At 41.2% G+C, this 24183-nt stretch overlaps 1 protein-coding gene across 9 annotated transcripts in view; it reads left to right on the top strand.

The window, feature by feature from the left end:
- Positions 1-24183, top strand: part of ZNF521 (zinc finger protein 521) — a 291079-nt gene that overhangs the window by 1788 nt on the left and 265108 nt on the right. The window lies entirely within an intron of this gene.

Below are 24183 nucleotides of genomic sequence, written 5' to 3' on the forward strand. Positions count from 1 at the left end.
CGCCCCATTTCCCTGAAATGCCACCGTTTGTAGCTCTTAAGAGCCAGACTGTGCTGCTTGCTGCTGCTGCTGCTGCGAGGTCTGGCTTGTGTTTGCGTGTGTCTGTGCGAGACTTTGACTGACTGGCTCGGAGTGGAACTGAGATTCCCCTTAATTTTATCGTTCCTGATCCAGAGTGAACCAAAGAATTGCGAGGGGGGGCGGGCGGAGCGCGCGCGCGCACACACACACACACACACATTCAGGCAAGAGTCGTGAGGGGGCACTTTTTTAAAAAAAAAGAAAGCAAGCAAAACTCTCTTCTCTTTAACGCGGTCCCCGCACTTCCCTCCTTGAAATCGTAGTGGAAAAGTTCTTTTCGGGTGTTTCAAAAAACCACAATGCACGTTAATGCTTGCAAGCCTTTCCCCGCTCCCTCCTCTCTTTCGAAGTGCTGCATGGATTTTTCACTTCTCCCCCCCCCGCCCCCCGCAGAGCTTCTGAAACTCCTTGAAAAAGGTGGCCTTTTTGTTTTTGTAAAGTGAAATACCTCAGCATCTCATGGGAGCCAGGCGTCCTCATTTGGGTTCTGTCCCAATGAACAAGCAAACAATATACGCTGCATGGGAGTGTGTGCGTGTTTCTGTTGATACCCTAGGAGTTGGTCATATAACTTCTTGCAAGCTTAAGAGATGTTGGAAGGGGGGGGGGAGAGTCCAGTTTGTGTTTGTCCCAGCTGGAGAAGGAAGGTTTTTTTTAACGGGGGGGGAGTGGGTGGGATTTGCTGGAATGTGGTGGTGGAGTAGAGGAAGGGAAACAGAATGGAAGTTCTTATTGATCCGGAGGCTGGAGTTCCTGGAGCTGGAGCTGTGTGTTGGAATGTGGGAGGGGGTGGTGGGGTGGTGGAGCAAGATCACGTGAAACCTCCCCCCCCTCCACTTTTTTTTAAGGGGGAGGGAGAGCTTAGAAGATGGGTGGGGGTGGAATTGATATTTGAGAACTAGAGTTAAGGGGTGCTGAGGGGAGGGGAGCCTATGAAGAAAAGGGAGGTGGGGGGGGGGATGCGCAGGAGCCTCAAGTAATATACACACAGGAATCAGCCCTGAGGAGGAAAGAGCAAAAAGGCCCAGAAGAGAGGACAAAGGGCGGCTTGTGAGAATGTGGCTGGGCCACAGGAATGTCCTGGGGAGATTTGGTCTGTGCTGCCTCCCTCTTTCAGCCCAGTGGTCTTGACCTCCCTCAGTCATCCTTCTCCGCCCCACCTAAGACACTGTCACTTGTCCCTCAGATTGGTGCTGCCAACAGGAATTCTCTAGGATTCCCTTCTTCAAAAATCCTTCTGTAAATACTCATATCTTTCCTTCCTTGCCCCCCCCTCCACCTCATTTCTTTCTCGCACTGCTACTGTTGCTAGCATCTCCATCCAATTCACGTAGACCTTCTCAGTCATATTGACAGTTGACCTATACTAGCATAACAGGACTTCCCCTTCCACAGCCCCCCCCCCTCACTAAATTTCTTCCACTCCAGCAATTGTAGGTGGAAATCCAACACAGCTCCTTGTAGTTTTTTTGTGCCCTTTTGCTGTGAAGAGAAAGGCTACTACTCAGTCTCTCTGCTACTGGAGGTAATAAAATACAAAAGGTTGACAAAAGAGCTAGATTTTTCTCTCCTGTCCTAGGTTGAAAGATGTGAGGACACTGGTGATGGCTTATGTGTCATATTAGGGCATGGCTGTGTGTGTGAAGACAGTCTCTGAAGTTTTGGAAAGTTGGCCTGTAAACACGGCTGGAATGAGTTTGGGATGTGACTGAATTAATAGATGACTTGCGGTACATAAAAGTACTAGGCCTAATTTTGTATGGTAAACCAGGTTTTGCTAGGTTGAAGTCAGTGAAACACATTGGTTGTGAGGGGGCAGTAAGGTCAGCCTTTTTTACATATACAGGCCAGGACAATAGTGATTTGTTTGGCTGGTGTAAAAACTCATTCCAAAAGTTTACCTCTCAGAGACCTGATCCAAAGCTTGAAGTAGCATGCTTCCTCCTATTCACTCCAATTCTCTAAATCTCCCTAGCAGTGTATATTAAATTTGCTTCCCCACATTTGGTTTTGACCCATATATAATTTTTGGTTGACTGAAGTTTATACAGTTCACTGATGCTATAGTCTGACAGCTTGTAAGGAATGAATTTGATGTTCTTCAGCTACCTTTTAAAATGACTTCACAATGAGTGTTCTGTTGATTGTGCATATGTTTATTTCCTGATAGCTTCCCTAAAGAGGATTAATTTACATGCAAGCAAGTTTTTATGGCCAATAAATAAAGTCATCAATTGGTTAAATTTATGGGGAGATGTTGAAAAGAAATTGAGTTGAAAAAAGCCCCTCATTATTATACTTGCGAATCTTTGAGAACTGGCTGAGCATGCAAAGTTAACCGATAAATGATGCACAGTTGTACTTACGCCAAAATAGTGTGTGTGTGTATGTATGTATGTATGTGTGTGTATATATATATATATATATATATATATATATATATATATATATATATATCCCCTCACATGGAAACCAAACACTTATTTTCCAAAGGGCTTTTTGGTAAAGAAAATCATTAATTAAAATAAAGATGTAGCTTCAGTTTTCTGTGTGCTCATATAAAATACAGTATTTGGTCTGTATCAACAGCCCATGAGCAGAGAGAAGTATCCCAATGTCATTGACAGTAAGTATTGACCTAAACAAGCAGTGGCTTATTTAAATGCATAGGTTACACATTCCTATACATTATTCTACCCATTATCCCCTTTAATCATAATGCATGCTAATGTCATCTGGAGTATCATGGTTGATGCAATATTTAGATTGTTGCTACATAAATTAATATTCTTTTCCATTCAGTTGAATTTTTTTTGTTATTGTCCATTTTTGAGCTGGCTGGCCTTATTCAAAGGAAAATGTGACTTTGGAGTACTGAAGCAGTTGAGAGTTTAAGTATTTTGCTTTCAGCACTTAAAAACCAAAACAAAACACCAAATCACATGCATCTTTGTTTCCAATTAGGAAGGTGCAGATTCGAGCTGGATCATAAATATTTGGTATAGTTTAATAAGGTTAGTGTGGTGCTAATTCAGAGCCAAATCTGCTAGCCATGTCTACTCAGAAGTAAGTTACATTTCTTTTAATAGGACTTCCAATTAATTGTGCTTATGTTCCTTAGCCTTACATCACAATGTTAACGAAGTCTGCTCAGAAGTAAGTTAATTCAGTGGGGTTTATTCCAGGAAAGTTGGATTAGTATTGCAGCCTAAGATAGTTTTCTTACTGTAAAATGATTAATGGCCAAATCATTTAGAAATAAACAAGAACTATAGCTAAAAATGCAGTTACAAACTTTTCAGAGGCAAACCAGTTATGTGAGATACATTGTAAAAGCTACCATAAACAATGAGTGTTGACTGTGAATCAACAAAAACTATTAAGTAAACATCAATAGTGCCAAAAAAGTGTTAGGATAGGGGTGGTAATCTGCAGTCTACAAATTAAATTGGGATCAGTGTATGGCTTAAGTAAAATTATCATGAAATTAAGGTACTGAGGATCCAGTTGTATTTGTTTAATGGAAGGGGGGAAAGAGGCTTTTTTTTGGTACTATTGACACTTCTGTTAGCCTGATTTGAAACTTGCATTCCAGGGTAGTAGTGACATTAGGCAGGTATATTACTAATAGTAAGTAAATTACAGTAAAGCTATGGATTTTACAAACTTCATGTTCTTGCTCTTTGTAAAATGTATTTATTTAAAACAAACCTGTTCTTCATCACGGTTACTGGCTGGGGAGAATGGCAAGTGGGGCGGGATATGGTGGCTGTTGAACTTGTGTTTAATTATTTTAACAGCACCATTTAGCAGAATTCTATACAAGCGTAATGTGTTGTGTGTGGCTTGTTGTGAAAATCTCTGAGAAGTAGAACTGTCCACCATGGCCACCATTTCCCAATGAAAAACTTACAAGCATGCAAATGAATTGAGAAAGAATGTATTCAAGTGTATCTAGATATTGGTGAGAGAGCATTATCTATTCACTAATGCTTTAAAGCATTATATATTTTTTGGAATTTAAAAGCCAGAACCTACAGGTTGCTTTTGCAAACACTAAGAATGAATGACATGAGATTTGACAACCTTGACCTGTGCCTTTTCTCCATTCCTTCCTCCTTCCCCACCCTCCTAGTCATATATCCCATTTCTTCAGGGAGCTCTTCACTATACAGTTCTCACCTGAAGAAAACCTAGCATTAAATATTGTTGTCTAAGTGTTGTATCCTTCCTGCCACTTTCATACTTAGTAACCAAAGGTCAAGATAGGCCTATCTGCTTGTATGAAATTCTTCCTAGGATTTCCTAAGCAATGGAGGCAAGGAAGAAATAATACTTCCAAATGCTTAATGCCACCATTGGAAAGGATTAGCTTTTCTAAAATTCAGTGGCCCTGAGTTACTGACCTATTTTTCTTCTTGGCTTTTTTATTGTGTCATTTAAAATTATACATTATTTTAATTATACATCCAAATTGATCCTCCTTGCTGGATGGGGGAAAGTTGCACGTGCATTCTAAAACGTACTTATTTTGAAAGTAAATTCCATTGAGTACGATGGAACTTTTTAAGCAAGTATCATTTCCAAATAAGTATGTTTAGGATAGAGATGTACAGTAAATATGTTCTGTTTATTACACCAGTTACTTGTGAAGGGATAACCACTGGAAATTGTAGATATAAAATTAGCCATAACGAGGATATTGACATGATTGGAGACTTAGGTGTTTCTATTACTTAAACATTTTTCCTAGTGCAGTATGTGTTTCCTTGTACTGTTATGCAGACAGTTTCATAAGGCTTTATTAATTTTATGTTTCTTGATGGAGGACACAGTGTATTTTACTCCATGTACTATATTTAACATGCCTGAAGCATGCATATATTTAGAAATATTGAAAATACTACATAGTAAGGCCCTGAATTGTATTGTTTGAGAAAATTCAGCCGTATTTTTACTTTTGAATTGTTGGAAATGTTGAAAAACATATTTTCTATTTCCAATTATTTAGACATATTGTTTCATTCTTACACATTCTGGAGAACCAAAATAGATTTTGCATGGAAAAGCGCAGAAGTGAGAAGTCTAATTTAGGAATAATAACTCAGAAGGGAGATTGACATTCAAAGAATAGACCATACAGACTAGATATTAAAAGACATTAGATTAGTTGACTCTGAATATAATCTAAGGAATTCCATATAGACAAAAATAGTAATTACTGTTGGTAGTATCCCTGAAACCTGTCCATCCCCAGTATCATACTGTGGTTCTAAATGTCTTTATCTGAAATGACCAATTTCGAGCACTATAGCATTATACTCTTAAAAGGGAGGGGACAAAAATTCATAAAATTCCACTTGGCCTGTAAACCAAAAACATCTGTGTTGAAGCAGATTGCTGCTTTTTTTGTGTGTGTCTAGCCAAAATTGGGCAAAATTGAGAATAGTCAACATGAAAGCGTACAGACACACGTACAAAGCAAAATTACATATTAGAACTGTCTTACAATATTCTTTAAATTCAGGCAACTATCTATACAGTAGTTCCTTTTACGTGTGCTGTCGGTTTATGCTCTTTCTTTGTTGATGTACCACAACACACATGTTAGTCTGCCCCGTCACTATTGATGATTTGTAGCAATCTGAAATTATTAGATTTACTACAGATCTTCCAGACCTCAGTGATGCACAGAGGATTGCTGCTGCAGCAGCTGCCTTTGGCTTGTAAGGAAAGTGGGGTAGCATGTTCTCCCCAGGCCTGTTAAAATGCTTCCCGTGATATAGAACTTTCAACTTTTTCAGAGCGGAGGTCCACCTTTAACTTAAGCATGCATTTGGGATCAGTTTGTTAATTTTTATTTTTTACCATAGATATGTATGGTTGTGGTGCTGCAAGTGTAATTCACCTGAGGTTAGGCTGCAACATGGTCGTGGGTCCCCATCTGCCCAGCTGAAGACAAATGATATATTAAGGATGCCAAAATAACACTCATTGTAACTGAAAATGTTTAAATGGTTAATATTTTGCCCTACCAGCCCCAGTTCTACTTGTTTCATAGCCGTTGATCATGGGACTACACTGCAGGATTTGGTGATTGTGTTGGTTACTAGTATAATACGTTCTGTGCCAGCATAGCTACATGGGTCGCATTCTTCAGTCATATCACGCTGCAAGTTTAACACAGCAAGTTGTGGCATTGCATTGGGGTGTTAGTGACTGATTTGAGTGTTGCTGTAGCAGTGTAGTGACCCACATTACTGACAACCCTATATTTATGTCTGGAAGGAAGTATGAGAATCTTGTTCACAAATTGCTATCTCTCGTGTCAGTATAGCAGGAACTAGAACTTCATGAAAATGGTTGAAGAACAATATATATTTTCCACGGTTATGAGCTGAGCCTTTTTCATTGGGCCATACAGGCATCTTACAATTAAGAGATTTTGTAACTGCCACTGAATTGTTGCTGAATTTGTCTGTGCTGTGATACGTCTAATATGTAAAGATAACATTTGCAATGTTGATCCAGGATTTCTTGAATGGCTTTGTGCTTCCCCTTAATTCTTGGGCTTGTAAGCTGCAAGTCTTTACAGCTTAATAACATCAGTTCCTCTGTTACAAACTATGTGCTGTAGTGTTGAAATTCAAAGAATAATAGTTGACTCCAAAAGTTAGCTTGTTAGCGCTGTCAGTATTAATGTGGCAATAAATGTAAATGGGAAAACTAAGATGATTTTGGGGTTCCAGTATACTTTGTGACTTGAGTGATTTTCAGTGTAAATAGCATTACATTGGAATGTTATTTTTAAACTGCAAATGCAGTTTAAATCTCAGCATGATGTATTTCCCCATATGTATTTTGAATTTTTTGTTGTCTCCTATTGTTTTGTCAAAGGTCAGGATTGGTCCCATTGGGAGGAAAATGTGGTCTTGTGTTTCAGTTTTTTGCCTTGGGGTCTACATGCACCTTAGCAAGAATTATGCATGCCTTATTTGTTCATGTTTTCCTCTGGTTGTGTGCATGTCTGGCGTTTAAATGTACTTAGCAATACCGTCGCTACAAAAAATCTGAAATTCAAGGACTGCAGATTCTTTTAACTTAACTCCTTATCATAATCAAATGGTGAAGGAAAGTTTTAGGAGACCGATGAGAAAGTTTGACAGAAGATGTGAATCTTAGAAAATTGAGAACCGCTGTAAGCTTCAAAACCAAAACACCTCCCTCTAATTTAGGCAGGTCGGGCTCTTAGCATGCATCACAGTTCACCTCAAGTATTAGTAATTATGCTAGTTTAGTAATTATTGGAGATGAAAGAAACTCTGTAAGATGTGAATCCTTCTAAACTTCAGTAGCTTTACTTTGAGCCGGAATAATGATCAAGCAGTAGTTAGCTATATGCCTGGGGATTATGTTAAAGCAAAAGGGGCGGTGGGGAAGGCAGAAGACTTGAGCTAAACTTCGAGTATCTTTATTACTGTACTATACTTCATAGTTTGCATTTCCACTTAGTATTCCTGCTTTCCAGATAGAGGACGGAAACCCCATGTTTTGCTCTTTTGGTATAACAAACAGGGCAAGGCATTTTAGACTGACAACAGAAAATTTGTGCCACCTTCAGTATTAAATGATGGACAGTTGGGTGCACTTTGGTACCCCAAAATCTTTGACCTGAGGCAGGCTGCATCTCCCTGGCTGATGGTTGGGAGGGGACGACAATTTGGGATGTCTGCTGATGTACCCACACACTTGGAGCGCAAAAGGGCATTGAAATGCCCGCTTCTTCATTGTCATAGAAGATGGGATTATTCTAACTGAAATGTAGGCATTATTTTATTTAAATTATTATTTGCTGGCATTTGTTTGGCATGCCATGCAATCAAAGTATCGAAGCAAAACAACAAGATAAAATACAAATGAGTAAAATAAATTGAGGCAAAATAAAAAGCAAACATTTCCTAAACAGCTCATCCAACAGTACAGTAAAAAGAACAAAACATAACCCTTACCACAGGAGAGGCTAATGATCTCAAAAACTTAAAACTTGAAAAAATGCTAAAAGGACATAGAAAGCAGCCTTTATATCTGGATGGACTGTTGTTCAGCTGGGCCGGTATTGACTCCTCTGACAGTCAACAGTTCAACAGGCAGAGGTCTTTCATATCAGCTGCTATCTGGCCAATTTAAATGGAGATGCAAGGGTTTGAAGCACACAAAACATGTACTGTTATCACAGAGCTGTCCCTTGCAAATAAATAATATTCTCCATGTTATCATTGTACAGTACTTCTAGGTGTTCCCTTTCCCTTTGATGAAGGTGTTTACAGTGAGGGAAAGAAGTACTGGTATTTGATCCCCTGCTAAATTTGCCCGTTTCCCCTCTGACAAAGAAATGACCAGTCCATAATTTTAATGGTAGGTTTATTGTAGCTGTGAAAGACAGAATAACAACAGGAAACCCCACAGAAACCCAGAAGACAAAAGTCTGAGATTGATGTGCATTATAATGAGTGAAATAAGTGGTATCTTCACTGTATGGAACGAGCTGAGATTAGAAGCACCTGCTGTAAGGGAGAGGTCTTACCTGTAATCCCAGCTCCTTACAGTACCTGTACAAAAGACACCTGTCGACAGAAGCAATCAATCCAGCAGATTCCAAAGTAGCCACCATGACCAAGACCAAAGAGCTGTCCAAGGATGTCAGGGACAAGATTGTAGACCTGCACAAGGCTGGACTGGGCTACAAGACTATTGCCAAGCAGTTTGGTGAGAAGGTGACAACAGTTGGTGCAATAATTTGCAAAAGGAAGAAACACAAAATAACTGTCAACCTCCCTCGGTCTGGGGCTCCATGCAAGATCTCATCTCACGGAGTTGCAGTGATCAGGAGAACGGTGATGAAGCAGCCCAGAACTACACGGGGGGAGCTTGTCAAGGATCTCAGGGCAGCTGGGACCATAGTCACCATGAAAACAGTTGATAACATACTATGCTATGAAGGACTGAGCTCTTGCAGAGCCCGCAAGGTCCCCTTGCTGAGGACAGCACATGTACAGGCCCTCTGCAGTTTGCCAATCCACATCTGAATGGCCCAGAGGAGAACTGGGTGAAAGTGTTGTGGTCAGATGAGACCAAAATTGAGCTCTTTGGTATCAACTCAACTCACCATGTTTGGAGGAGGAATGCTACCTATGTCCCCAAGAACACCATCCCCACCGTCAAGCAGGAGGGGGACATATTATGCTTTGGGGGTATTTCTCTCCTAAGGGGACAGGACACCTTTACCGCATCGAAGGGATGATAGACGGGACCATGTATTGTCAACTCTTGGGTGAGCACCTCCTTCCCTCAGCTAGGGCATTGAAAATGGGTCGAGGATGGGTATTCCAGCATGACAATGACCCAAAACACACAGCCAAGGCAACAAAGGAGTGGCTCAAGAAGAAGCACATTAAGGTGCTGGAGTGGCCTAGCCAGTCTCCAGACGTTAATCCCATCAAAAATCTGTGGAGGGAGCTGCTGAAGGTTCGAGTAGCTACACATCAGCCTCGAAATCTTACTAACTTGCAGTGGATCTGCAAAGAGGAGTGGGACAAAATACCTCCTGAGATGTGTGCAAACCTGGTGGCCACCTACAAGAAACGTCTGACCTCTGTAATTGCCAACAAGGCTTTTGCCACCAAGTACTAAGTTATCTTTTGCAAGGGGATCAAATACTTCTTTCACTCATTATAATGCACATCAATCTCTGACTTTTGTCTTCTGGGTTTCTGGGGTTTTTCCCTGTTATTCTGTCTCTCACAGCTACAATAAACCTACCATTAAATTTATGAACTGGTTATTTCTTCGTCAGAGGGCAAATGGGCAAATTTAGCAGGGGATCAAATACTCCCCCCCTCAATATAATCCAGTGAGCTGCTATTCCTCCCTCCACCTTGGGCATTTATGTGTGTGTGTTATTTTTAAAAGTGAAGAAGTGCTGTGGTTTGGAAAATGCATACTTTAGAGTGTGCACAACATATGCAACTACTTTTACCACACTTACTTTAAGTATTTCAATATGGACAATTACCCACTTTTCAAATCTTACATTTCTAACTTTAATGGAGGGTGGTAGAGTTGGTTGACTTTGCTGGCAAATGAATAACAGTTCTGTTGCTAGCATATTCCAGATTTTAAATAAGTGTTTCATTTTAAGTGAATGTAGTTTTTCGATAGTATTACCTAGACTTACCATCCTTACTACATATATCAACTTTACTCTGATTTCTCCAATACTGTATAGGCACTCTTAAATACACTTCATTTGTGACAAAGCTCGAGTCTGCTTTTCAAGGGCACAACATATGTCCAGTTTTGTTCTTAACTATATAAACTTATATACATGTAGGCATGGATAAGAATTCTCTGAAGCAGGTGTATTAAAAGCTCCAGAAAAGCCATTTTAATAAGAATGTCAGCATTGCCACCTAATTTTGATACTCTCATCCTTAAAACTTACATGTCGTCTTAAATTGTAGAATGTGATTTAGTAGCATAATTATCAGTACTGTACAGAATTTGAGTGTCACAGCGATTTTGATGGTGGTACAGGATTCTCCCAGACTCCAACTGAGTTCTCTTAATTTATTTATTCTCCAATTTAGAGTTATATCTATGGGTTATTCATATCCCTGATGATTTTGCAGATTCTACCCCACTAAATCTCCTAACACAGAGCATTCATGTTCTTTAACATTAAAGTTTCTGCACCTCTGCTTTACCACATGCCAACACTGATGCTAAGTGGGTGGAGAATGTCCTGGTTGTTCATAGGTTAGGTGAATTTACCTGTGTCAGTGTTTGTGTTGTAAATACTGTACTGTATGTGGCAACGTGTTGCTTAAAAGGCCTTTCACTCTGCAACAGTTACTTCTATTTTACAGTATTTTATTTCTAAGACTGGTCTGTACAAGAATGCTTCTTGAACATCCCTTATGCCTTTAGATAAATTTTCCAGCTGTAGCCTTTTTTATATCTCCTCATTCCTAGATGTCTGTCTCAGTGACCCCCCGCCCGCCCGCCCAGCCAGGACGTCAGGTCACTCAAACCAGATATGTGCCCCATGTTCCCTCTAAAGGTGCTTTTGCACTCTCATGAACAGGGCCCTAAAAAATAGGCTATCTGATCACTGTACGATAGAGCAATAAGTTATGCAGCAATTAGGTAGCATGCATAACTCCTTTGCAAGATATTGGCCACATTTCCGTGGAATGCTAAGATAAACCAGGTTTGTTCTTGGCTACAGCCTAGGGCTTGCCAATCAGAAGATTGGCGGTTCGAATCCCTGCGACGGGGTGAGCTCCTGTTGCTCAGTCCCAGCTCCTAGTCCCAGCTCCTACCCACCTCGCAGTCAAAGTGCAAGTAGATAAATAGGTACCGCTCCGGAGGGAAGGTAAAAGGTGTTTCTGTGCGCTGCTCTAGTTCGCCAGAAGCGTCTTAGTCATGCTGGCTACATGACCCGGAAGCTGTCTGCGGACAAACGCCGGCTCCCTCACCCTATAGAGCGAGATGAGCGCTGCAACCCCAGAGTTGTCCGCGACTGGATCTAATGGTTTGGGGTCCCTTTACCTTTAAAGTTTGTGGTTAAGAAGGAAAGAGCTTAACCACAAGCCTGGGTTCAGATAACACACTTTGCTTACTGTGCTGCCTCAGCTAATAGAACCAGGCAGGGACAAAGTGGGTGTGTATTTCTCTCTGGGAGCCATTGTCAATGCTTTATTGTGAAAACATTTATTAGCAGATGGTATATTTCTATTTTGTTTTATTCTTCACATTGCCAAGTATTCATTATTATTACTGACACCTGCTATTATTTGCATATTGTATTTTAGTGGTTTTTTATTCTATTTTATTGGCCTTTAGGAGGTGCTCTTATTGGAGATTTTTCAGTGAGCATTCCTTCCTTTTGTCTTTGTTACTTTGCCCAAAATCTGAAACATGCTTTGTTAACAACACCTGTCTAAGGAACGGGATAATTTGGTGTCAGAGCGACTGAAATTTGTCAACAGTGTCTCTAACTTGTAGTGTCACTCCTTAATCTTTTTTATGGTTTCTACTGTGATAATAATCATCTTCTGTTTTTGTATTTCACATCGCATTCTGACCGCACCTGTTCAAGGACACCAGGATTTTAAAATGCTTCTAACTGTAACTCGTTTTATTTTGGTGGAGTGGGACTGTCATTTTTGTTTTAATGAGTGGAAGGTTAGTTATATATATGGATTGAGTTTTGTGATCAGTACGAGAAAATATATACCGGTATGCATTCTGGTTTAAAGGGGAGAGGATGCTGCTTAAATGAGATTGTAGACTAAAGTATGAATGTGAATAGTAAGAGGAAGTAAAGTACAGGAATACCTCAGAGATATTGAGGGTTCGGTTCAGCAATAAAGCAATTTACACCCCCCCCCAAGGCATATAAAAGTTATGTTTACACTATACCAGTGGTGTCCAAACTTTTTTCAAAGAGGGCCAGATTTGATTAAGTGAAGGGCTGTGAGGGCCGACCAAAGGGCCAAATTAGGACTGAAGCATTTAGGATTGACATTGTTGAGGGTTTTTTTTAGGATTTTACCCCAGGAAATAAACTGCCACAGGGGCCAGATTAAACCGACCGGCGGGCCGGATTAGGCCCCCAGAATAGGCTTTGGACATGCCTGCACTATACTGTATTACGTAAGAGTGCCTATGACTGCTTACCTTTTGTTGTACCTCCTGTTTGGTTGAAGATATGAAGCAGGAAGGGGTTTTGAGTTGGAAGAGGGCCAGTGAGGAAGGGGGTTAAAACCATTCCTCCATTCGTGTTTCTCCAATATGCAGTGTAGCCCTCTAAACTTGCTTTCACTTATAACCCATATGCTTTTGTACACAGAGTGGTAGTCAGCAAGGTTTTACTCAGAGTAGACCTATTGAAAGTTACAGCCATAACTGAGTCATGTTCATTAATTGCAGCAGGACTTCTCTAAGTAAAAATTCCACTCATTGTTTGCCCTATAAGCCCAGGATGCTTCATATGTATTTTCTTTGATTTAGGTACCACTAATTATACTTTATTTGTCAGTGTCAGGAGAGGAGCATCAATGAATCAGTAAAATTGCATTGTATAGCCCTTATTTTTAGCTTGTCAGATGGAGGTGATCAGGAGACCAAACGCTACATTGCTCTGTTATGAACAGAAGAAGAACCTTGCTAGATCAAGTCAAAGCCCATCTAGTGCAGTATCCTGTTCTCACAGTGGCCATGCCTGTGGGAAGCCCACAAGGAGCCTTGAACTGCAACAATACTCTCCCCAGCTGTGATTCCAGCAACTGATCACCATTCCGTAGTCATGCTGTACCTCTATAGTCTCATTTTTAAAGCAGTTGTATTTTTAACTTTTTTCTAACAATTCCTATAATGGAATTTAGCTTTTTCGCAACTGTCAGATCTTGGTTTCAACATTTTTTTGGTTAAGCTGCCCACCACTACCCCAAGATTTCTTACCTGGTTAGCTGTGTGAAATGTGTTCTGTATACAAAGACTGAATTTGAATACCTTAGAACAGCTAACAGGTCTGATTACGTCCTTCAGACCATTTTGGCCAAACCATGCCCACCTGCTCTGCATCTGACATCATATATGATATCAAGAGTGGGTCAGGGAAAGTTGAGGCTTGGCCAAAGGGAAGCGAAACGTTTGGAAAAGCGGGTCAAAACCCCAACTATCTTCATTCAAACCTCCTTGTAACTGAAAACCAGCTGATAGGGAGCCTCTTTGAAGGCAGGTTCCCAGTGCCAAAGAGCTGATTGATGCTGGAAGTACATCTTATAAGGAGATTGCAACCTCCTTTGCACTTTGAGACAGGTGCCAATCAGCTGACATCAATAATGTCCCATGATTGAACAATGGGTGGGTCTTGCTCATCTGCCAAAGTTGGTCTGTGGGTGGGTGTGGAGAATATAGGGATCTGGCCCACTGGCTTGATCCAGTTCCCCATCTCTGCACAGGGCTATGGTGAGAGAGCAAATGAAGTACATACATGTGGAAATAAAGCTTAGGATCTTTAAACATAAACTCTGCTTTCTGCAGGGATCAGCTGCCCAGTTGCTCAGCCTGTTCAGGTGTAGTTAGCTGCAAGGGGCCAGAAAACTTTACTTCCATGAACTTTCTTAGGTCAACTTAGCCTAAGATCCAAGCCAACATGCCTAGAGCGCACTGTTCTCAGGTTGCTGCAGTAATGCCCTCTGTTTTATCAAGCCACATATCCAACCATGAGTTCTGCTGGTCTTTGCTGATGCAAGTTAAGAGTCCTTGATTCACCCATAACTACATTGGACATTGAAAGCTCACAAATTTGCCACTCCTTTCTTAACTTACTAGAATCTGATTACGGTAGAATGTTAATGGGTAAAGGAAGAGCCATATACTGTATGCCAATTTGAGCCCCTTCAAAGAATGTTGTATGTATAAATAAAACAGAGCAGTTAAGATGTTTAATAATCATATTTTCAGTTTATATTCTCCCTTTTCTCCCAAAGGAGCTCAAAGCGGCATACAAGGCTGAGGTTTGCCATGGTAGTGTTTTATTCTTCCCAAGCCCCATCAAGTGCTGGTTTCCCATTTCTATCACAAGAGCCAAATTGTTTCACATAAATTAACTCCCTCACCATGTTAATTAAAGGCAGTATCATGGCAATAGCAACAAGTCCTGAATTTTCTAAATAATTAAACACGCTCCTCTTCCATATAAAACAATGTATGCATATGCTTAATTAACTCATAGATCTAGCTGAGAAATCCATAATTTGTGATCCACCAATCTGAACACAACTGAAGTGGATCTTATTGTGATCTGATAAGAACTTGACAGGTAGTGAAGTAGCTAAAGCAGAATGTATTGAGCTACTGATAGGGTGTCATAAGTTGTTAGTGGGCTTTGCTAATCTTAGTTGTGCAGGATTGATAAGATTTTGTGACTGTAGGTAATATGAATGAGTTTGCTGTGTGTGCGAATGTGTGAAGAGATTTCTTTATGTGTATACTTATTTCGTTGCTGAATGGGTGGTTTTTGTGTTCCCTTATGACAGTGTTTTGATGCTGAAGGTATCTTTTTTTTAAAATAAACTGCTTACCTACTTTTCTTGATTGAAGCAATGCATTTAACAGACAGGTGATGTTTTCCATGTTATGGTCATTTTTCAACCCCAACACATGACATTTACTGAGATACTGTGATTTTATTGTAACCAATTAATCCATTTGTCGTTCACTTAAAAGCAAAACAGTTAGTTGCTTGAAATATCTTTAATTGGTTGAAACCCTAATGAAAATCAACTTCTGCTTGTGTGGTTCAGTGGATAGAGTATTTGGGGGAATCCAGAGAACATTAGATGCTAATTAAAATAGAACCCAACTGTGTGCTTAAATTCCATATATCTTAATGGGATTTGAACTTACCTGATTTCCTCTGGATAGTATCCTGTGAACTTGTTGGTTAGCCTTGGCTACATAACTGGTTTTTAGTCTTGGGGGAACGTATCTGTTTTCAGCAGAATTCCATGAAGTTTCCTCAAGGGATCAGAGTAGTAGCAATTTCTTCCTGAGAAGTTCTACCATGCCATTTTCGAGGCCAGGATCTTCTCCAGTAACAGCAGCCATGGACCTCTTAGTCTTATCCCAGTAAACTGGGTTGGTCTGTGATAGGATCTCCCCAGCTTCTGGCTAGGCTGGCTGAGTTGCAGACCTCAGTCTTGGAGAAGCAGATTGTGGCCTTCTTCAAGGACCAGCCAATTTGCCTGATGTGATCTTAACATAAATAATTGTGAAACCCTTAAACATGAATAGACACGAACACACTGATTTGAAGTACGGTAGTACTAAATGTACCAGTCAGAGGGCCTTCTCAGTAGTGGCACCCGCCCTGTGGCACCCGCCCTCCCACTCAAAGAGAACAACTACCAGACTTTTAGGAGACATCGGAAGGCAGCCCGTTTAGGGAAGCTTTTAATGTTTTGCATTTTACTGTTTTGTTGGAAGCCGCCCAGAGTGGCTGGGGAATAAATAAATTATTATTGTTGTTGTTGTTGTTGTTGTTGTTGTTGTTGTTGTTGAAGGAATCTAACCAAAAGTATATCCATGGCGCAAAACCTTTAAGCTATCCTTTCAACTATGTTTGTAAGTATAGCTCACTGTGCTGCTTATAAAATTACTACTATAAAAAAGCCTCATCAGCCTGTGAATATCCATCTCAGAGTTCTTTTTTTTTCTTTTTTTGGAGTGGGGTTGGGGGTGCTGACCTGATAGTTCACAGTTTAGTTATTAAGGTAAAGTAATATGTATGAGAGGAGAAATAATGCCTCTAAACTGAATATGGATCAGTTGAAGGGAACAGGCTGATGATGCCACCAAGGGAGGAGTGGTAAGTAGAATTGAGCCTTGTAGTGTTTTTTTTAAAAAAAAAAAATTATGAGAGTTGGGTGTAAATTTAGCAGTATCTGGTCTTGGTTATTGGCTTTGTTAATGTTCTTGTGTAGTTTGAGGGTTGCTCTATATTCATTTTAGAAATTTATAAGACCTTTTAAGTTTTTCGTCTTTTGACACCTTTTTTCCCTTTTGTGCAACACATATTGAAATATCAAGAAATTCATTACAATATCTCAAATACATATATGCTGCCAAAGCTCTGCCATCTTTGTAATTTACTTTGTTAACTCAAAAGTAAATTACTGGGGTTCTGGATGTGTTTACCAATCCAATTTAAGTAACAGCCATATCATGATACTCAACTTGTCTGTTTGATAGACAGTTGCCTGTATGATGAAGTTTGGCGAGGAATCATTTTGTAAAAACTGATTTATCGTTTCTGCATAGTTGGGGTATCAAATGATAAACTGAAGATATGCAATGTCATCCTCATCATAAAACAATTCACAACAATCCTTTTTAGATCTTGAAGCCATTATAAGTTGACTTCAGTGTGTTTTCAGATTATATTTTGAAAACACACTTCTGTAAAGGGAATATACTGTATATGTGAAACAAACAGGTAGGGAATGCTTTTAAATCACACATTTTAAAAGAACATGAGCAAAGAGGAAGCACATTTAACCAGGAATGGGAAACCTGTTGTCCTTCAGATATTGCTGGATCACCGCTCCCATCACCTGTGATCATTGGCTATGCTAGCTGGGTGGTCCAATAATGTCTGGAGGGCCACAGGTTCCCATATTAATCACTTTGTTTTAGTTTCAGAGATTGTTCCTTTATCATCCAAGTAGGCCTTCAGGCAATAGTGGCAAAAGACACCATGCATTTTTGCTGCACACTCCTCATTTAATTAAATAAGGTTCTGTGGGTCTCTGACTTGGAACATTGTTTAATTGAATGAAGATTGCATAACAACAGTGGGCTTCACATGGGGAAGTTGTTCCGTGTACTCTAGATGGCCTGTGCCAGTTGTAAAGAAAAATATTCAGAACCTGATCCAACAGTTTGTTCCTAGTTTGAAGTTGAGTACGAGTCTTACATATTCAACAAAGGTATTGCGTGAGAGCTGTGTGTGCATTAAATGTACATGGAGTTTTGAACCAGAACTGGACTTGATTATTTATTAATACAGATATGATCCAGTGCAATTGTATGTTGGCCATTTCTTCATCGAGTACAGAATAAGAGTACAGTACTGTATATGTTTTTTGTGCCTAGTGGTTAGATAGAATTAGGGAACAAATAGCATCTGGAGAAGAATTACACAGCTTGTTCATTGCTTAAGTAAGGGTGAAAAGTATTTTAAATTCATTGTCTTAGTCCAGGATGGCAGAAAAGACTGGCAACTCCTTGAACGCTTGCTACTTCCTCAATCACCACACCTTTACAACTGGCAACTTTTAGAAAATGGGCATTCTGTGTCTGTGTGTACAATTGTTGTCACCTTATGAAGTAGGCTACTACCGCTATGATCTGGACTTCATCTAATCCAGGAAAGCCCCCTGAATTTCTACAGACATGGCTTAGCCCAGGGGTCCCCAAACTACGGCCCCCGGGCCGGATGCGGCCCAATCGGCCTTCCAATCCGGCCCGCGACGACCCCCGCCGCCCGCTGCCGCCGCCCGCTCTCACGGCGCGCGGCGCAGCGACGATCTAAAAAATCGGCAAAAAATCGCCGAAAATCCTTTGTGCGCATGCGTACAGGCCTCTCCCGACCCGGAAGAGGTCATTTCTGGTGCACTTCCGGGTCGGGGGAGGCCCATACGCATGCGCACAAGCGATTTTCGGCGATTTTTTTTCCGCCCGTGTGCGTGTGCGCATGCGCACGGGCGCGCACTCCCCCGCCCTCCGGCCCGCTGCGCGCGCACTCCCCTGCCGTCCGGCCCACCGCGCGGGCGGCGCGGCGGGCACCGGCCCGCCGCTCGGTAAGTCTGGGGACCCCTGGCTTAGCCATAACCAAGTCCCTGCTTTTAAAGGCTGGGGCCAACCAATAGAGTTGAACACCCCCTCCCCAGTGCCCCACTTTATTTCTTTATAGATTATTGACGGGTGGTTACATTGCAAACCTACGCCAATGTGAAACACATACAGTGGTCCCTCGACTTACGAACTTAATCCGTTCCGAATGCACATTCATAGGTTGAAAAGTTTGTAAGTCGAAAAGCAGTTTCCCATAGGAAAAAAAATATTCGAAAAAATTCGTTAAGTCGAGGAAACCACATTTAAAATTCGTAAGCCAAGGAAACCGCATTTAAAACCGCCAACGGTTTCCATTCGGATGTAGAAAAATATGTAAGTCTGCGGCCATTTGTCCCGTTCGTAAGTCGAAAACATCAGATGTCGAGTAATTCATAAGTTGAGGGACCACTGTATTTTGTATCTCATTCAGCATTGCTTGATCAAACTCTGAGAGAAAATCAACATCTTTCAAAAGTAGCTTGCTGCTTTGTTCAAGATTTCTAGTTCTGAGTCAAAGAACTCTCAAGACATATGTCCAGCTTAAATTGCAGTTTTGCATATTATTGTGCCTTCAAATGGTTACCGGTATGTATTCTGATGAAACTTAACAGTATCTGCTCAATTGTCAATTGGTCAGTCCTTCCCTGGATATCAAAAGAAGTCATTTTGCTAAAAAAAATCAGCTCTGCAGTACACAGCAGTCTTTTCTTATAATCTTATAAGACCCAAATTGTTGAAATATGCCCTAAACCAAGGGTAGCCATCATAGTGCCTCCAGCTGTTGGGACTCCCAAATTCCATTAGCCATAGCTGCCAAGTTTTCGCTTTTCTCGCGAGGAAGCCTAAGGGAAAATCCCTTTAAAAAAGGGATAACTTGGCAGCTATGCCATTAGCCCCAGTCATCATGGCCTGAGATGATAGGATGTAGCCTAAAAACATGTGGAGAGCATCATATGGGTATCCCTGCCCTACACCTAGAACTAGGGATGTTAACTTTTAAAGCAATCAGCATATGGTTAATAGGTAAATTTCTATCAATGCGAGAGAATGTTAGCCATTATTATGGCCAAAGTAGCTAAGTTTTAGCCATGTTTCAGTCTGCAACAGCGAAAAGAATGGGCGGGGTAAGTGTGCCTGCTCTAAATTCCTAGTTCAGAATTAAGTGATTGGAAAGATTTGGCATGTGTCTGCTTCAACACAGCTAGTGTGGTCTCCTTTGTTTGGGTCCTTGATCCTGTCGTTAAGCCTCACTTCAAGCTCTGGTTTCCGTGAGTTGCAGTTTTGCATTCATCAAGAACCCTTATTTTAAACAGTGAAATATTCTCATCTCCCATTCAACATCCCGAAAGTGAGGAGAGTTAACATATATTTCCTGTTCTTAAGCGTCTTTCTGAAATGTGTCTTCTCTCTTTGAAGGGTGGAGGGAGGGGGTGGGTGTGGGGCAGTCTGTGCCTCTTATTAGCTGTACATGCACAGAGGCAGAGGAGAGAAAATGCATAAAGATACCTCCCGAAATTACTGTAATTTGTAGATGCTAAAATAATGGCATACACATATCACTTCTGTTCTGTCTGGATAGCTCTGTAAATTGTGTATTGATTATGCTAATCTGCCTAGTGTCTCTATTACTTGTCTGCTGATACTACTCAAACATGCAGATTGAATGCATTTCCCCCCCTGCAAAGTTGTCATTCTTGTGGGAAAAGACTTGTGTAAGATGGGTGAAAAGACCAAATAACTTCTCATCTTTATGCATAGGAGGGTTTATAAAATAACTATTTATTGAACTGCAGGAAACGCAAAATGCAAGCCACCCCCCCCCCCGCCCCCCAAAAAGAAAGAAAAAATGAGGACACTTGTCATAGGTTAAAGCCTTTCCTCCTTTTCTACCCCCCCCCCCAGCAACCATTGTTGCTGTATTAGGCTTATTTTGTTTCATGTTCCTTAAGGAAACCATTTTAGGAAGGGTACTAAATCAATAGCAATCTATTTTTATAGTTTATTTTGGGATGTGTGGCTTCTCTCTTACTTTGTTTAACAAGCCGAAAATGGCCTCAGTCATTCAGGGCAGAAGGTGTATCTCAAAAAATTATTAACCTGCCTCGTGAAAAAGAAAATATGACTTTTCCAATTATCCAAAGCCTTTATTTTTATTATAGTTTGTAATAGTATAAATGTGGACTCAGGTGGCGTTGTGGGTTAAACCACAGAGTCTAGGGCTTGCTGATCAGAATGTTGGCGGTTCGAATCCCTGCAACAGGGTGAGCTCCCGTTGCTCGGTCCCAGCTCCTGCCCACCTAGCAGTTCGAAAGCACATCAAAGTGCAAGTAGATAAATAGGGACCGCTCCGGCGGGAAGGTAAACGGCGTTTCCGTGCGCTGCTCTGGTTCGCCAGAAGCAGCTTTGTCATGCTGGCCACATGACCCGGAAGCTGTCTGTGGACAAACGCCGGCTCCCTCGGCCTATAGAACGAGGTGAGCGCCGCAACCCCAGAGTCGGACACGACTGAACCCGATGGTCAGGAGCCCCTTTACCTTTAATAGTATAAATACAATAAATCACAGCCTTTGTTCTCTAGCATTTATTGTAAAGAGTAAATTCACATTCTTGTGTTTGTACAACTTCACATTCACCCATTACTTCCCTTATTAAATCTCTAATGCACATTTTTGCCATTGGCCACTACTTTCCTAATGCAGAACAAGGCTGGCTTTCATTTAAGAGGCAGCCTAGTGAATTGCAGTATATGTCGTTATAAAATGAAGGAGGAATAATGAATTTTGTTCCCTGGGCTTTATCAAATTCCTGCTCATGTTTTAGAGGCCATCACATTTTCATAGCATGCTCCCTGAGGGGCCCTTTATAGCATGCTCCACAGAGGCCCTTTTCAGTCTGCCAAACTATTGCTTTAGGGCTGAAACAGAGAGTGAGAGAGAGAGGTGCACCCTCCTCAAAGCAGGCGCTACTGGGTGCTGAAGAATCCTGGGCCAACACTGTTCCTGGGCTGTGGCAATCTGCTTCAGGTGTATTATTGGCCTTCTCATTCTCACCTGCTACAGTTCAGATATGGACAGTGGGGCTACTGCACTTTACAGGTATCAGGAGTGATAAAAAAAGCATATCTGATCACGACAGAAGAACTCATTCACATTCTGAGTGGCAGTTGTGCTTTGCTCCTCTACGCAGAAAGAGAAGGGAAGGGGGCATCTGAAACATGGCTCCCTGGCACATGTCTACCATGCGTTCCTGACGTTTGAAGCTCTTCTCCCCTTCGTGCTATGTGTGTACAGGCATCAGAACTCTGGTCTGTGCATTGACGGTGCCTGTAGTATTGCAAAAGAGAATCAAGGAACGGTGTTGGCTTCTCCCTACAACCCTGTTCCATTGCGATTACTTTCTCTGCCTTTGTCTTCCCCAAAGCACGTCTGGTGCGGTATGCCTTTAGTTGCTTCTGTTTCATTAATCCCCAAACTACCTACTTCCCTTCCTTCCCCCCCCCAACCTTGTTCCGTGTGTTTTGGAAGAGATAATTGCCTCTTCTGTGCCCTGTAGGATACCATCTACATTTCAGCACTAAGCCAACATTGAGTAGTGGTGGCAGTAGCAGTACTATCACAATAACATTTTGCAAACTTCTTTTTTTTTTATTGAGATTGAAGAAACACTGCTAAAGGAAACTTACCTTAAGGATGATGCAGTGTGTTTTGTGTTTTGATAGGACTAATTCTGCTTTACTTATTTATCATTTGCTTAGTGCTGAAATGCTTTTATATGATTAATCTCGTAAGATAAGGCATGAGAAATTGAAACAACAGCAACCAGTTTTAAACAGTGAGCATGAAATTCCTTTTACAAAGGCCACTAACTTTGTGATGGTCTTAATGAGCGAAGTGGCAGAGCAGCAGGGCATGTGCTTGCTCCATTCACAAAAAAGTGTGCCATGCGATGAAGTGACTACTCAAAAGTAGAAAAACAACAACTGTGACACCTGACCCAGGGCATGTGTCTCCCCACTAACCCCATGCCAACATATGAAAGATGCTCTACTGGTAACACCTCTTAAGATCACAGTGCATTGTATATTCTTGCAGATTATAAACCTTTGCTGTAAGACCTTCAGAAAACTGGACAGAATTCTTCCTGTGTTAATATCCAAGGCAAAGAAAAGAGCAAACTGCAATTCTTTTGTTTTGGATGGAAAGTGGGGGGAATTATTTAGCACGCAGCTGACTCCCATCTTGTGTGCAGTGAAACACATTGGAATTCTAAAGCCATTTTTTGGCTTCAGGCAGACTTATGGCATTATGGTATGATGGATGAAGGCCTATCACTCTGCAGCCTTTGGTGTGGTTGATTAGCAGGTGCTAGTGATTAGTTGACTGTTGTGGACTGAATTACTTATAGACATTCTGTTTCATTGTTTAGCAGTGTTGGCCAGTGAGCTGGCAGTATTTGGATTTCATTGGGGCACCTCTCTCTCTCTCTCTCTCTCTCTCTCTCTCTCTCTCTCTCTCTCTCTCTCTCTCTCTCTCTCTCTCTGTTTATTTAGCAAAATTGTGTCCTTTATCTCCAAAGTTGTTCAAGGCGGCTGTTAACTGTTAACTCCAGTGCAGCCAAGTATTAAGTGTATTGCATTGTTTGTTTGTTTACCGAGGGAACTGAGAAAACTGATTATAGTCCACACTTAACAGTTTTTTAAATGTGTTTCCTGAAGGACACACAAACAAACAAACAAACAAACAGTAATAGAAGAACAGTAGTCCCTCTCATACCATTTTTCTGTATCTGTGTATGCATGCAATACAGTGTGAGTGCCTTTCTAACCAGGTGCGCTGTGCAGTTCTAAGTTCAAAAGGGAACAATGAATAACAGAGGTGTTGGTGTTGTTGCCTTTGAAACTTAGAGTTCTGCTGTTGGCTCATGTTGCCCCCACATTTTCCCTTGATCTATCTTTAGGAATCAGTTCTTCTAGCTGGCTTAATTGTTACTCATTTTGAGGAGGGCATAACCATTTTAGGAAGATGCACTGAAGCATATAAACACAAGGATGAAGTCAGCACAACATACCTGTAGCAGCTAGCCATTTTTTTATTTTTTTGGCAATGCTTGGTGCTCTGTTCCTGAGGGTTAGCTTCAGTAACTTTCCAACAGCCAAATTTGGAAGTACGGACAAAGGTTAACAAGATCTTAACAATTGCTACCTAACCCACATCCGTCACCGCAGGCAGGATGCAAAAACCACAACAGCTATTATTAAAAAATTGTGGCATTGTCAAGCTAACTGCTAAGCTCATTTTTTGCAGTTTGGGCCTTTTGAAGAGGTTTTATTTCAAACTTTGTGGCATTATCTTTTGGGGGGCTTTTTCAAAATGATCAGGGGTCAGCAACCTTTTTCAGCCGTGGGCCGGTCCACCGTCCCTCAGACCATGTGGTGGGCCGGACTATATTTTTTGGGGGAGAAATTCCTATGCCCCACAAATAACCCAGAGATGCATTTTAAATAAAAGCACACATTCTACTCATGTAAAAACATGCTGATTCCCGGACCGTCTGTGGGCCGGATTGAGGCAGCAATTGGGCCGCATCCGGCCCACAGGCCTGAGGTTGCCTACCCCTGACGTAGGATAATGTCCGAAC

The sequence above is a fragment of the Zootoca vivipara genome, chromosome 8, assembly GCF_963506605.1.
Source record: "Zootoca vivipara chromosome 8, rZooViv1.1, whole genome shotgun sequence".
Lineage (NCBI taxonomy): Eukaryota > Metazoa > Chordata > Lepidosauria > Squamata > Lacertidae > Zootoca > Zootoca vivipara.